At 38.4% G+C, this 13,108-nt stretch overlaps 1 pseudogene; it reads left to right on the forward strand.

Moving 5' to 3' along the window:
• Positions 1-1,792: 1,792 nt before the first annotated feature.
• On the forward strand, positions 1,793-2,348 carry LOC118729533 (annotated as a pseudogene).
• The last annotated feature ends 10,760 nt before the right edge of the window (positions 2,349-13,108 follow it).

The raw sequence follows: 13,108 nt of genomic DNA on the forward strand, positions 1-13,108 counted from the left end.
AATTTAAGTGACTAGGAAATTAATAAATAAGCTAAAAAAATATGTCATGAAAACAATTCTAAACTATTATAGAGATAATTTGTTATATGTAAACCTAAGGTAAGCATAGAGCAAAAACCTATAGTGAATACACACAAAAATAAAGAAAAAGAAAAATTACCATACCATTAAAAAAGTCATCAAACACAAGGAAGAGAATAAGAGAAGAAACTGAGAGGAATTACAAAAACCACCAGAAAACAATTATCAAAATGGCAATAAGTGCTTATCTCTTAATAATTACTTTAAATGTAAATGAATTAAATTATCTAATCAAGAGACATTGAGTGGTTGCCCAGACAGTGTAGCTCAGTAGTTGAGCACTGACCCATGTACCAAGAGGTCACTGGTTGGATTCCCTATCAGGACACAGGATTTCAAGCTCAATCCCCAGTGAAGGACATATAGGAAGCAGTTGATCAATGTTCCTCTTTCATTGATGTTTCTCTTCCTCTCCCTTCCACTCTCTCTAAAAACAAAACAAAAAATCAGTAAAAAAAATTTTAAGAGACACAGAGTGACTGAATTGATTAACACACACACACACACACACACACACACACACACACACACAAAAAAGACTCATCTGTATATTGACTATAAAACCCCATTTTAGATGTTAAGGAAACCTTCAGATTAGAGTGAAAATATAGAAAAAAGCACTTTCAACCAATACTATTGATTTCCATGAAAATGGAAATCAAAAGAAAGCTGGAGTAGCTATACTACTATATATGTCAGACAAAATAGACTTTAAAACAAAGGCTGTGAATAGAGACAAATAAGAGTATAACATAATGATAAAGTGGTCAATCCAACAAAGAATTATAATATCTGTAAATATTTATGAACCCAACAAAGGGTCACCTAAATATATAAATCAAATGTTGAAAGACATAAGGGAAGAAAGGCACAGCAATATAATAATAGTTAGGGAACTTTACTACCCCACTTATATCTGGATATATCATCCAGAGGAAATCAATAAGCAAACACTGGATTAAACAACATATCATATATATAAATAAACAACATATATATATATATATATATATATATATATATATATATATATATAAAACATTACATTCAAAAGCAAAAGAATATGCATTCTTTTCAAGTACAAATGGAAAATTTTCCAAGATAGATCATATGTTAGGCCACAAAACAGGAATTAATAAATTCAAGAGGACTGAAATCATATAAAACATCTTTCCTATCTAGTTTGAAACTAGAAATTAATTTTATGGAAAAAAACTGGAAAATTCACAAATATGTAGAGATTAAACAACATGAACAGCCAATGAGTTAAAGAAGAAATCAAAAGTGCCTTGAAACAAACAACAACAAAAAGGAAATATAATACACAAAAATTTATGGGATTCAGCAAAAGCAGTTCTAAGACCAAGTTCATAGCATAAATATCTATGCCAAAAAAACAACAACACAGAAAAGTCTCAAATAAACAATAACTTTATGCTTCAAGGAACTATGAAAAGAACTACTAAATCTCATAGTTAGTAGAAAGAATGAAATAATAAAGATTAGAGCTAAAAAGAAAATAGAAAAGATCAATGAAACTAAAAAGAAAATAGAAAAGGGCAATGAAAATAAAGTCTGGTTCCTGAAAAGAAAAACAAGTTTGCTACCAGAAATAAAAATAAAAATAGAGAGAACACAAATAAATAAAATCATAATTGAGAGAGATGTTACAACTTATATCACAAAAATACAAATGATTATAAGAGACTATATGAACAACTATACACCAACAAACTGGGCAGCCCATATATTTATTTTGACTCCTTCCTGGTTGTTCCATAACTGCAGCAATTCCAGACTGTCTGTCAAGAGCAAGGAGGACCTGATATTCCCTGGCTTCACCAAATTCACAATTAAGTATTTATACAACACTTCCATGGGCCTGATTGAGCAAGGGGAGATGCATACTTCAGTCACCAACCTCCTGGCCTCCTTCAATGCCTAGAGCACCTGGGACTAACGTGGTCTACCTGCAGCTGCTCTCCTCAGACTGCCTTCAGCATGACAGTGCATTCTTCAACAACATCATCAAGGTGGATTGACTGTCAAGGAGTTCCGCCATTAGGAGGTGGAGCCCATGTGCATGAGTAGTGACCATATCCACATTATCTGCTGGCCCAGGCCCTCAGTATCTCCATTCAGATAGAAGACATAAACCATGGCAAGGGGGTACTACCAACCCACACATCACCTCCTAGGGCTCAGGGCCCACGATCTTCCTTCTCCACCAGCCTGAACACTACAACATCCCCTACAAAGAGGGCTGACCCTGGGCTGTCACTACCCTGTCTGCCCTCCTCTCTGCCATGCTCTAGACATGTACAGAGGAGTTTTTGTGATATTAAATGATCATAATTTACTCCCATCCTCCTTTCCCTATCACAGAACTTTCCACATTTTATTAAAAATATATTTTATTGATTTTTCACAGAAAGGAAGGGAGAGAGATAGAGAGCTAGAAACGTTGATGAGAGAGAAATATCGACCAGCTGCCTCTTGCACACCCCCTACTGGGGATATGCCCGCAACCCAGGTACATGCCCTTTACCGGAATTGAACCTGGGACCTTTCAGTCCGCAGACCGATGCTCTACCACTGAGCCAAACCGGTTTCGGCAACTTTCCACATTTTATTAAAGGAGATGCTAGTGATGAAAAATATAATATGTAGAAGTCCCAGCAATAGCCAGATATTTATATATATAACTAGAGGCCTGGTGCATGAAATACTTGCACAGGTAGGGTCCCTAGGCCTGGCCAGCCCTCAGGGCTGATCAGGTTCCTCACCTCCTGGCCTTCCTGCCTCCTCCTTCCCCCACTCCCTCAGCGCCCCACTGCCGCTGCTGGTCGCCCGCCATGTTCCACACTGCCCACTGGTGGTCAGCACACGTCATAGCGAGCAATCTAACTCCTGGTCTCCTGGTCAACCTCTTAAGGGGACAATTTGCATATTAGCCTTTTATTACATAGGATATTTTAAAGATTATTGCTATGACATTTGTACTGTTTTTGGAGATGTGCCTTAATACATGAAAATAGGAAATAGCTAAATAACATTTCATGCTCAGCAACACACATAATGTTTTTCTGAAATAAATGTGATTGTCTACTAAAGGCATCCATTCAAAGCCATGTATCATATTTTTAATAGGAGCATTATCCAGTTTCTAGCTACTCTGAGCTATTTTATCTCATTAATCCATTACTACTTTTTCACAAATCTTGAGAAAGGAAAAGCTAAAATTACATAATTTAAGTGACTAAGAAATTAATAAATAAGCTAATGAAATATGTCATAAAAACACTTCATTCTAAAGCACTTTCTTTACTGGTCCTCTTCTTATAAATTGAACACATTTGAAGAAAACTAAAGTATCAAATGTCCTGTCTGGACAAGTCTTGCCCATCTGTCACTTATCTGCACTCCATTTTTCATTTCTCCTCTCAATCTGTAGAAGTTCTAAAAAGAAAAAAGAAAAAAAACATTAAAAAACCCACTTTCTAAGAATAATAGCATTAATATATTGAAACAGCAGTCATATGTGTAAGTGTTGAAAAGCACGTTTTCCTTTCTAATCCCATGATTGGAAAACATGGGTATCTAACTTTACTGTAACCCAAATGCTATTTTTCCAAGGATAACTACTGCTGAGCTATACTCAAAAGTGTCTCCCTCAATTTAACAAAATGCAATCTTGCTAAGGTCATGAAGCATAATATAGTAATACAAATATATGATTAATAATGCTAATCTATCACATTTGACAATATTTCATTGTTTCAGCAATCTAGAAAAATATACTTTAGAAGCTGCAATTTAATATTGCCTGAAAATATGTTCAAAATGAGGCCATTTGACTGCCTTCATATTTTAAAATTATTTTCAGAGGCATTATTTTAAATGAATACAGAAGTATTTTATGTAGGAAGATATGTAAAGAGAATTTATAAATTTCCCCCATTGGAATAAATTTAAATGAATTTTTGGAATTGGTAAATCTTTAAATACATTGATTGATTCATTCAACAAATATTTATTGAACCTCTACCAGATGTTGGGAGCTGGGGTTTATAATTAAAACAATGTCTTGCCCTCATAGACTATTTTCTTGTGAGGAGACAGTCTGTAAGCATACAAAAAAACATAACATATAATATCAAATAGTAATAAACAGTTAAAGAAATCAAAGCTTAGCTAAATTAAATTATGTTAAGAAAATATAAGCAATTAGACCAGAAAATGTCTGTCTAAGGAAGTGATATTTGAGCAAGGAACAAAATTATATAAGAGGAATACAATGTTGTTGAAGAGCATTTCAGGACAAGGGAATATAATGGAAAGGGCTGAGGTTAGCATGTATTCAAATAACATCACAGCAGTAAGTTGCACTTTCTTCAAGTAAGCATATAAGACATGAAAATAATAAAATATTTTGAAAGCAGTCACTAATTTCTTATAAGACAATTTAAGAAATTAAATTTAACCTGGTCCAATTTAACCAAAGACTTTATAACAATTATATTCTTTTGATAAAAGTAAATAGCAAGAGTTAGTTTTATTTAAATTAATTTGAAGTGGCTATAAATTATGTCCCTAGATATGTAAGTTAAATTTTGGTTTCTGTATAATACATTTTTATCTCCATTTTGAATCAATATTTTACCAAATAGAAAAAAACAACAACACACCACAATATTCAATTCCAAAACACTTATGTTATTTCAGACCACCTCCCCAATGACATAAAGTCAAGTAGGTTTACACAACACCATGACATGGAGGTAGGAGGTTGGATTTCGACGTAGGAAGTGCAATCTGTTTTCTTTTCTCATCTATTAAAGTAAAATCTACCCAGGTTCTTTGATACGCTCTTTTTGTTACACTGGCAACTGCGGAGGGATTTTACCTTCTCTCTAAGTCAGTGGTTTTCAAATTTTTTTCATCTCATGGCACACATAAACTAATTACTAAAATTCTACAGCACACCAAAACAATATATTTTTTGCTAATCTTACTAAAAAAAATAGATATAATTTTGATTTATTCACACTGGACAGCTATTACTGTGTTGGATGTTATTATTTTTTTATTTGACAATCCAACTGAAAAGGGGTCAGTGCCCTGAGGAAATAGTCAGGCATTGAATATTTTAAAAATTCTTGCAGCACACCAATGTGCCTGCCATGGCACACTGGCTGAAAATTGCTGTTCTAAGTCAATAACCAACCACAAGAATTTGTCCCTGATATTTTCCACTCTGTCCGTTGTCATCCCACAAGATCCATTAGGTCCTCATCATTCTCAGCAACAAAAGAAAACAATGGCTGACTCTCATATCTCATGACAGCGTTTGTAGATCAAGATACATTCCAAGTCTCCTTTCAAGAAGGGTTTGGGGTCCAGATGTGGGGCATGCAGTCAGGAGAGCGCCGTTAGCTGCCAGCCCCTTCTCAGTCTATCTCAGCTGCCGTGCGCTGCCTTGCCCGGGCTCACACACATTGCTGGGTGGTCCAAGTCCAGTGATAAACAAAGTAGGGGGATAGATCACCCAGCCATTCTGACCGACCCAGGAAACGCTAAATAGCAATTCTTATTCCAAAACTTTCCATGAGTTTGGCCACATATATATCACAGTTAGACTTCTTCTGTCCCTTCCTATTTCTTTCCCCCTATCTTTCAAAGGTATTAAACCCCTAACATACACCTTACACCCCAAACTCTGTCTTAGCATCTGCTTCTGAAGAACTTCACATGTAAAAGATCTTACCTCAATTTAATATGCCTACTGTACACTCTTCTGCTGAGTCATCTGATACAATTATCCCAGTTCCATTTTCCCACACCATGATTATCAGTGCAATGTGTCATTCTGCTACCAAGCAACCAGGTGGTGGGTAACTCACAAGTTCACTCTAATTTCACATCCTCAAACTCAGAGGGGTCCTTTTTTACCACCTATCTTGGAGCTAACCCTAGAATGGAAGGCATGAGGGTCCTGCTCAGTGGCCCATCGTTTTCCTATATTATTTCGTCTCTGAATTGCAACTATAAAACTGATTTAGCAAGTTTCTCCCACACATGTAAATTTGATCATGGCTTCTAAGTTTAAAAGTAAAATGTCATACCTTTTTTCTCTGTTCAAGGGTCAACTTACTCACTCACTCACTCACCCCCACTAATTATCCCCAACCATCTGGAAACTGCTAGGTGTCATTTACACACCACCACCCCTCCTCTCTACAAAGAAAGCTCATATGCATGCAAAATGCAAAGAAAGGTCAAGATGATTTATTTAAGCGATCAAACAAAACTATTTTGTTGGCATTCAAGCCGCTAAATCAATAACTGTGGATCCTAGAATTGTTCTTATTGCTACTTTTCTGAAGTGACAATTTTGCACTCTGAAACCTATATCAGGATCCTGGCAATGTTTTGTGGTGTGTTTTTTTTTTCATAAGTTGGTATAACTTGGGGTCCATTTTATGCAACCAAAATAGTACACCTTACAAAAATACACTGGAACACTCGAATACCAACTGATGATCTTTTATCTATAAAAAGCACTCACAATTTTCCAAGGGCTTTTCCTGTTCCAACACATGTGTGCGCACATACACGTGCATGCACGCGCACACACTTCTAGATCAAGGAACTACCCTGTCTCTGAATAATAAGGTAATCAACTTAATATACTCACATACTCCCAACTTACAAAGTTATTTCAGACTTTTTATCCTGGGACATTTGTGTCATATTATTTGTGTATACAATTTGAACAAGATGCGTTCTATTGTCCTAGTGTTGAATGTCATATCTACTTCCTTAAGGAAGTCCAAACATTCCTAAAATAGTAATTAATGGTAAGTGATAGGGTAATTAATGATAAGTGATAAAGTAATTCATTTATGAATGAGAACATCCAATGATTCAAAAAATCTCTGGTTCTTCATAGTTTTATTTCCCAATCTTTGACATCACCCAGTCCTTTTAATACACCTTCTATAAAAGAATCCCTCGTTTCACAGCATAATATAGTGGCCAGAGTCTGCAATTCAAATTTCACTTCACAACTTCCTCAGATGCTTATGATTGAAATTGATGGGCCTAAATTATTATGCTACAATGGAAGCTCAGAAGAACTTTACATTTTGGCTCTTCTTCCTGTGTGTGAAATTCTTAAAGGAGCTCAGTTTAGCAGAAAACAACCATGCACGCTATGTGGATAATGAAGCCACAAGAACCACATTTAAAGTGGGATGTCTTTACTAGAGGGGTGGAGATGTGTCACAATGTAATACATGCAACCAACTGCCATAGCTTAAAATAACTCTGCACAATTATCTGCTACCAGGTGACAAAGATAGCAATTTCTGTGATTTGTGTATCTCAAGATCATAAACAAGCCTACAAATCTAACCTAAAACCTAAATATCTAAACCACATATATAACTTAAAAACAAGGATATTTTACTGTACTGAAATTGTTAATCTCTAAAAATAGCCCCCACCTTATTTTGAATAAGACATTTACCATCATTCAGCCTACTTTGAGAACCTCATTTTTCTTACCTGGAAGCAACACAAACTGGTCTAGTTACCCAACTGATTTGCTGGTATTCACATTCTTATTTGTACCTATAAGCATATTCTATATAATAAAAGCCTAATATGCTAAGTGTCTGGTCGTCCAGTCATCCAGTCAACCAATCAAAGTGTAATATGCTAATGATATGTTAAGGTTGCTCAGCTGCTTGCTATGATGTGCACTGACCATCAGGGGGCAGATGTTCAATGCAGGAGCTGTCCCCTGGTGATCAGTGCGCTCCCACAGGAGGAGCATCCCTCAGCCCTTAGAAGCCGGGCTCAAGGCTGGTGAGCACAGAGGCAGTGGCCGGAGCCTCTCCTGCCTCCGAAGCAGTTGGACACCCCCCAAGGGCGCAGGCCACCCAAGTGCATAACTTCGTGCACTGGGCCTCTAATTCTGTTATAAATATTCTTCTGTATGTGAGTTTCTGTCTATGTGTCCCTTTCACAAACGCCCACAGATACCTACTCTGGTTGTGCCACAGTCTTAGCTGGAACCCAATATTTTCTGGACTTTTTCTCACCCTTATTTGCCATCTGGCAATGCAACATGTCCTAAGTATGATGTATCCTGAAAAACTCCAGGGCTTTTCCTACTCTTTATGTCAACATACATGGCACACCCTAAGGAAACATATTAGTAACCTTAATCACCTTTGTACGAGACTCATCCTTAGAGACACTTTCATAAAAATGGTCCACTTGGTATCCTGTTTGAAAGTAGCCACCAGGGTTAAATGTTCTCTGTTTGCTATGATGGACCTGAATACACAGCCCCACAGAGTAAATGATTAAGATTACAGGACATGGTCATTTTCTATTTGCAAAAGGTTCCTATAAGCCATCCCAAATTAAACTTATCCTATAACACCAAAATGCCTATAAATTCTACTCAGTACTATGTACATAAATGATAAGACTTGAAAATAAAAATAAACGTAGCAAATATAATACAAAATATTTAACAAATTAGTGACCCGGTGCACGAAATTTGTGCATGGGGGCGGGTATTTTCCTCAACCTGGCCTGCACCCTCTCCAATTTGGGACCCCTCAAAGGATCAGGGATCAGGCCTAAAGTGGCAGTTGAACATCCCTCTCACAATATGGGACTGCTGGCTTCAACATCTCACTTACCTGCCTACCTGCCTGCCTGATTGCCCCTAACCACTTTGCCTGCTGGCCTACTCACCCCTAAATGCCCCCCACTGCTGGCCTACTCACCCCTAAATGCCCCTCGCCAGCCTGTTCACCCCCAACTGCCCCTTCTGCTGGTCTTCTCACCCCTACCTTCCCTCACCTCTGGCCTGGTCTTCCCCAACAGCCCCCCTGCTGGCCTGCTCACTCCAAACTGGACCCCTCCCGCTGTCCTGATCACCTCCAATTGACCCCACTGATGGCCTGATCACCCCCAACCTGCCCCCCTGCTGATCTGCTTACCCCCAATGGCCCCTGCCATCCCATCCTGGCCTGATCATCCCCCGGCGACCCAAGGTCCTCCTATTTTCTATTTTTTTGTTTGTTTTTCAGCACCTCCTTGAGTGGAGGCCAGGACCTGCTGGAAGCAAGTATCTAGGATTTATTTATCTTCTATAATTGAAACATTATCGCCTTGAGCAGAGGCCAGGACCAGCCAGGGCAGGAAGCTTGGCTTCCTCCATTGCTGGGGGCAACCCAAGCCTCCTGCTCAGCTCCAGCTCCAGCTCCAAGGCTGCTGCCACTTTTGTTGGGATTTATTTATCCTGCCTAATAAAAGAGTGATATGCAAATTAGCCACCACTCTGCTACACCCAGAAGACATGCCCACCAGCCACGCCCACTAACCAATCAGGAGTGAGTATGCAAATTAACCCCAAGCAAGATGGTTGTGGCCACTGAGCAAGCAGGAGGGAGGCTTGGGTTTCCCCTGGGTAATGGAGGAAGACAAGCTTTCCACACACCCTGGCTGGTCCAAGCCTCCACTTAAGGCTACAAAGTTTCAATTATAGAAGATAAATCCCAGATACCAAGGCCTCCATTTGGGTCGCCAGGGGGTGTGGCCAGCCTGAAAACCACCACAGGCCCTTCGCCCAGACCACCCCACACCACAAGGAACCCCCACCCTGATCAGGAACACCCTTCAGGGAAAACCAGCTGGCCCCCAACCAAGCACCAGGCCTCTATCCTATTAAATAAAAGAGTAATATGCAGATTGACCATCACTCTAACACACAAGATGGCTACCCCCATGTGGTCAAAGATCCTGCCCCTCATGTAGACACAAGATGGGCACCACAAGATGACCAGCAGGGGAGGGTAGTTGGGAGGGACCAGGCCTACAATGGAGGGCAGTTGGGGACAATCAAGCTTGCAGGGGAGGGTAGTTAGGGGTGACCAGGTTGGCAGAGGAGGGAAGCTGGGGGGGATCAGGCTTGCAGGAAAGGGCTGTTAGGGGGGACCCAGGCCTTCATGGGAGAGCAGTTGGGTTGACCAGGCCTGCAGAGGTGGGCAGTTAGGGGCAATTGGGCTGGCAAGGGATCAGTTAGGCATCTATCAGGCTGCATGGGAGTGGTTAGGGAGTAATCAGGCTGGCAGGTAGATGTGGTTAGGGACAATCAGGAAGGCATTCAGGTGAGCAGCTGAGAGCCAGCAGTCCTGAACTGTGAAAGGGATGTCGGACATCCCTTGAGAGGTCCCAGATTTGAGAAGGTGCTGGCTGGGCTGAGGGATACTCACCCCCACCCTGTGCACAAATTCCGCGTACTGGTCCTCTAGTTAACAATAATTACCATAGACTAAACATAATTTTTAAGTACTGTACTTAAAATATATGGATCCCAAATAATTACAAGTGAAAGATAGAAAAAAGGCATCAAATACTGATAGCAAATATTAATGGAAAGAAAGCTGGCAGAAGACAAAATAGACTTTATAGATTACAAAATCCATAAAAAGTGATTCAACAATAAAAAGAAATATTCACCAGGAAAATGTTAGAGGTATAAACTAATATGTACATAATAATATAACATTTGATTATTTTAATTATCACAACAAACTTATAAACTAGCTACTCTTATTATATACATTTTACAGATGAAAAAACTTGGACACTAAGAGGTAATTTTCCCAGAATCACACATGTAGTACATGATAGAGTTGAGACATACCTATTCAAACCACAGTCACTTAAAATTTAAAAGGTCATAAAAATACAAATTGAAATATAGAGCTGAAAGCAACTCCTGCAATTTTATGACAAAAGCAGCAAACTCTCTGTTCCTATATTAAAGGAAACATATAAAATGAATATGTGCTTCTGGGGTATCAAGCTGCAAGCTGACCTGAGAGAATTAGTAAAGTCCTTTCTATCAGTTCTTACAGCAATTATCTCTATTTCTCAAACATTTTAATGTTGTCTCTTGCAGTTAATAACCTTAAATACATTATAAGGACTTTGAGCTCAGAAGTCATGGAATACAATTATTTGTTGCATCCAGAGAACCTTAGAGAGTATATTACACATACAATTTATATAAATCTTTTATCCAGTATCTAACAATAAATGTTGGCTCCCTGAACATCAGAATGGGGTGGTAGGAATGAGTTTTAGAGTCAATTAGGTTTGAATAACACCTATTCTGAGTCTAAGCTATGTGACATAGGTCAATTTTCCTAATTTCTTTGATATATGGTTATCTCATCAGTTAACAGTCATACAGTAATACCCACCTTATTGTTGCATGTATTGACAGTAGTATATAATAGACAATGAAACATAGTAGGTGCTCAATGAATATGTTAAGTTTTCCCTCCATTAGAATATTGATATTTACATAATCTTGATCCCTGAATTTTATATTTTTCAGAGTTCTCCAGAAAAGCAGAACCAATGGAGACTAAGAAGTGTCCCAATCTACCCTACAGAAGCAGAAGCTGGCAACCCAGGAAAGTCAGTGGTGTGGTTCACAGGCCTGAGAGCCTACCAGTCGGAAGGCCTGAAAACCAGGAGCACCAAGCATCGAAGAACATTGATGTTCCAGTTCAAGCAGGCAGGCAGAGAAGAGTGAATTAAACTTCCTCTCCTTTTTATTTGATTCTGGCCCTCAATGGAATGGTTGAGGCTCATCCACGTTGGGAAAGACAATCTGTTTTACTGAGTTCACCAATTCAAATGCTAATCTCTTCCAGAAACACCCTCACAGAAATGGTTGTCTAACTATCTATGCATTCTATGGCCTACTCCTGCTCTCTCATAAGTTAACCGTCACAAGTTTATTACAGACATCAGATTCAGAGTCAATAAAGTATTGGTCTTGAATCTTTTTGAGTAAAATACAAATCACATCAATAGTGCAGTCTTAGACATTAATAGTGAAGCCACCCAGACAGACAAAAATAAGCAGCTCAGACAGAAACAGGTGCTTTAAAAATATTAGATGAATAAAACACTAAATAATAACTCTAAAATGTGTAGTATAATGCAATAAGAGGACAAATATGCACCAGAAAATACTCACTGGTATGCCACAGTCAGGAGTAAGGAGTTGTCTGCATGTACATACACTTTAATTAGGCACATTAGCAGATGGTGGGTGGAAAAGTTGGATAGTACAAATTAAAAATTCTACAAATAGCAACCTGCTCAATAAAAAGGAAAAAAATGTACATCTTTTCAACCTGGATTCCTCCAGGTTAGAGTTTCCACAACAAAACCACAGATTCTATTCTGAAAGATGAAACTGTCCTTCTAATGAAAAAGGAGGGTCCGCAGGGACTGATCCTTCTGACTTCTGTAGCTTTAGTCAGATCCAAAGCCTAAACTGGAATCCAGGAAAGATGATCAACTGCCATGAAAAATAGAACTTTATCTATTTTATGAAATTTCTTAGCACTTGTGTTTGTGTCTGATACATCTTTACCTCCAGCACCTGGCATCTGAGGACTATTATTTCAATGAACCTCATGTTTGAACAGAGGTCAGAAATCTTTGAATCTGTCACACCAGCTGATAGGTCAACCTGTCTAAACATTTCTCTTTGATTAAACATTCTATTTTTCTCTGATTAATCGCAGATTCCAACCATCCCTCTTTAAATATATTTACACCAAAGTAGTATAAGAGAAAATATTTACTTATCAAACTCAATGATACTTGAAAAGCTCTTTCTAAGCACCCAATAACAAGTCATTTTGCTGTTCACACCTTGCAGAGGTTGCTATGCAACCATAGTGGAGAAAAGGGGTTTTTAAGCCAGAGAATATGGGCACATGAATTTCGATGTTCAAACAAAATTAGTTGAATGTGTATATGTAGGCAAGAACTGGATAAATTATCAGACTGTAATAAGCTGAAAGTATAAAGCAGTTTTCTGCAAGGAAAAAAGGAGAAGATTTTCATGTAGAAGCTGACAAAATTGTTACAGTTAATTAGGCCTATCATTTAATTTGATCACTCAAATTGC

This window comes from Pipistrellus kuhlii, unplaced genomic scaffold (genome assembly GCF_014108245.1).
Source record: "Pipistrellus kuhlii isolate mPipKuh1 unplaced genomic scaffold, mPipKuh1.p scaffold_m20_p_3, whole genome shotgun sequence".
Lineage (NCBI taxonomy): Eukaryota > Metazoa > Chordata > Mammalia > Chiroptera > Vespertilionidae > Pipistrellus > Pipistrellus kuhlii.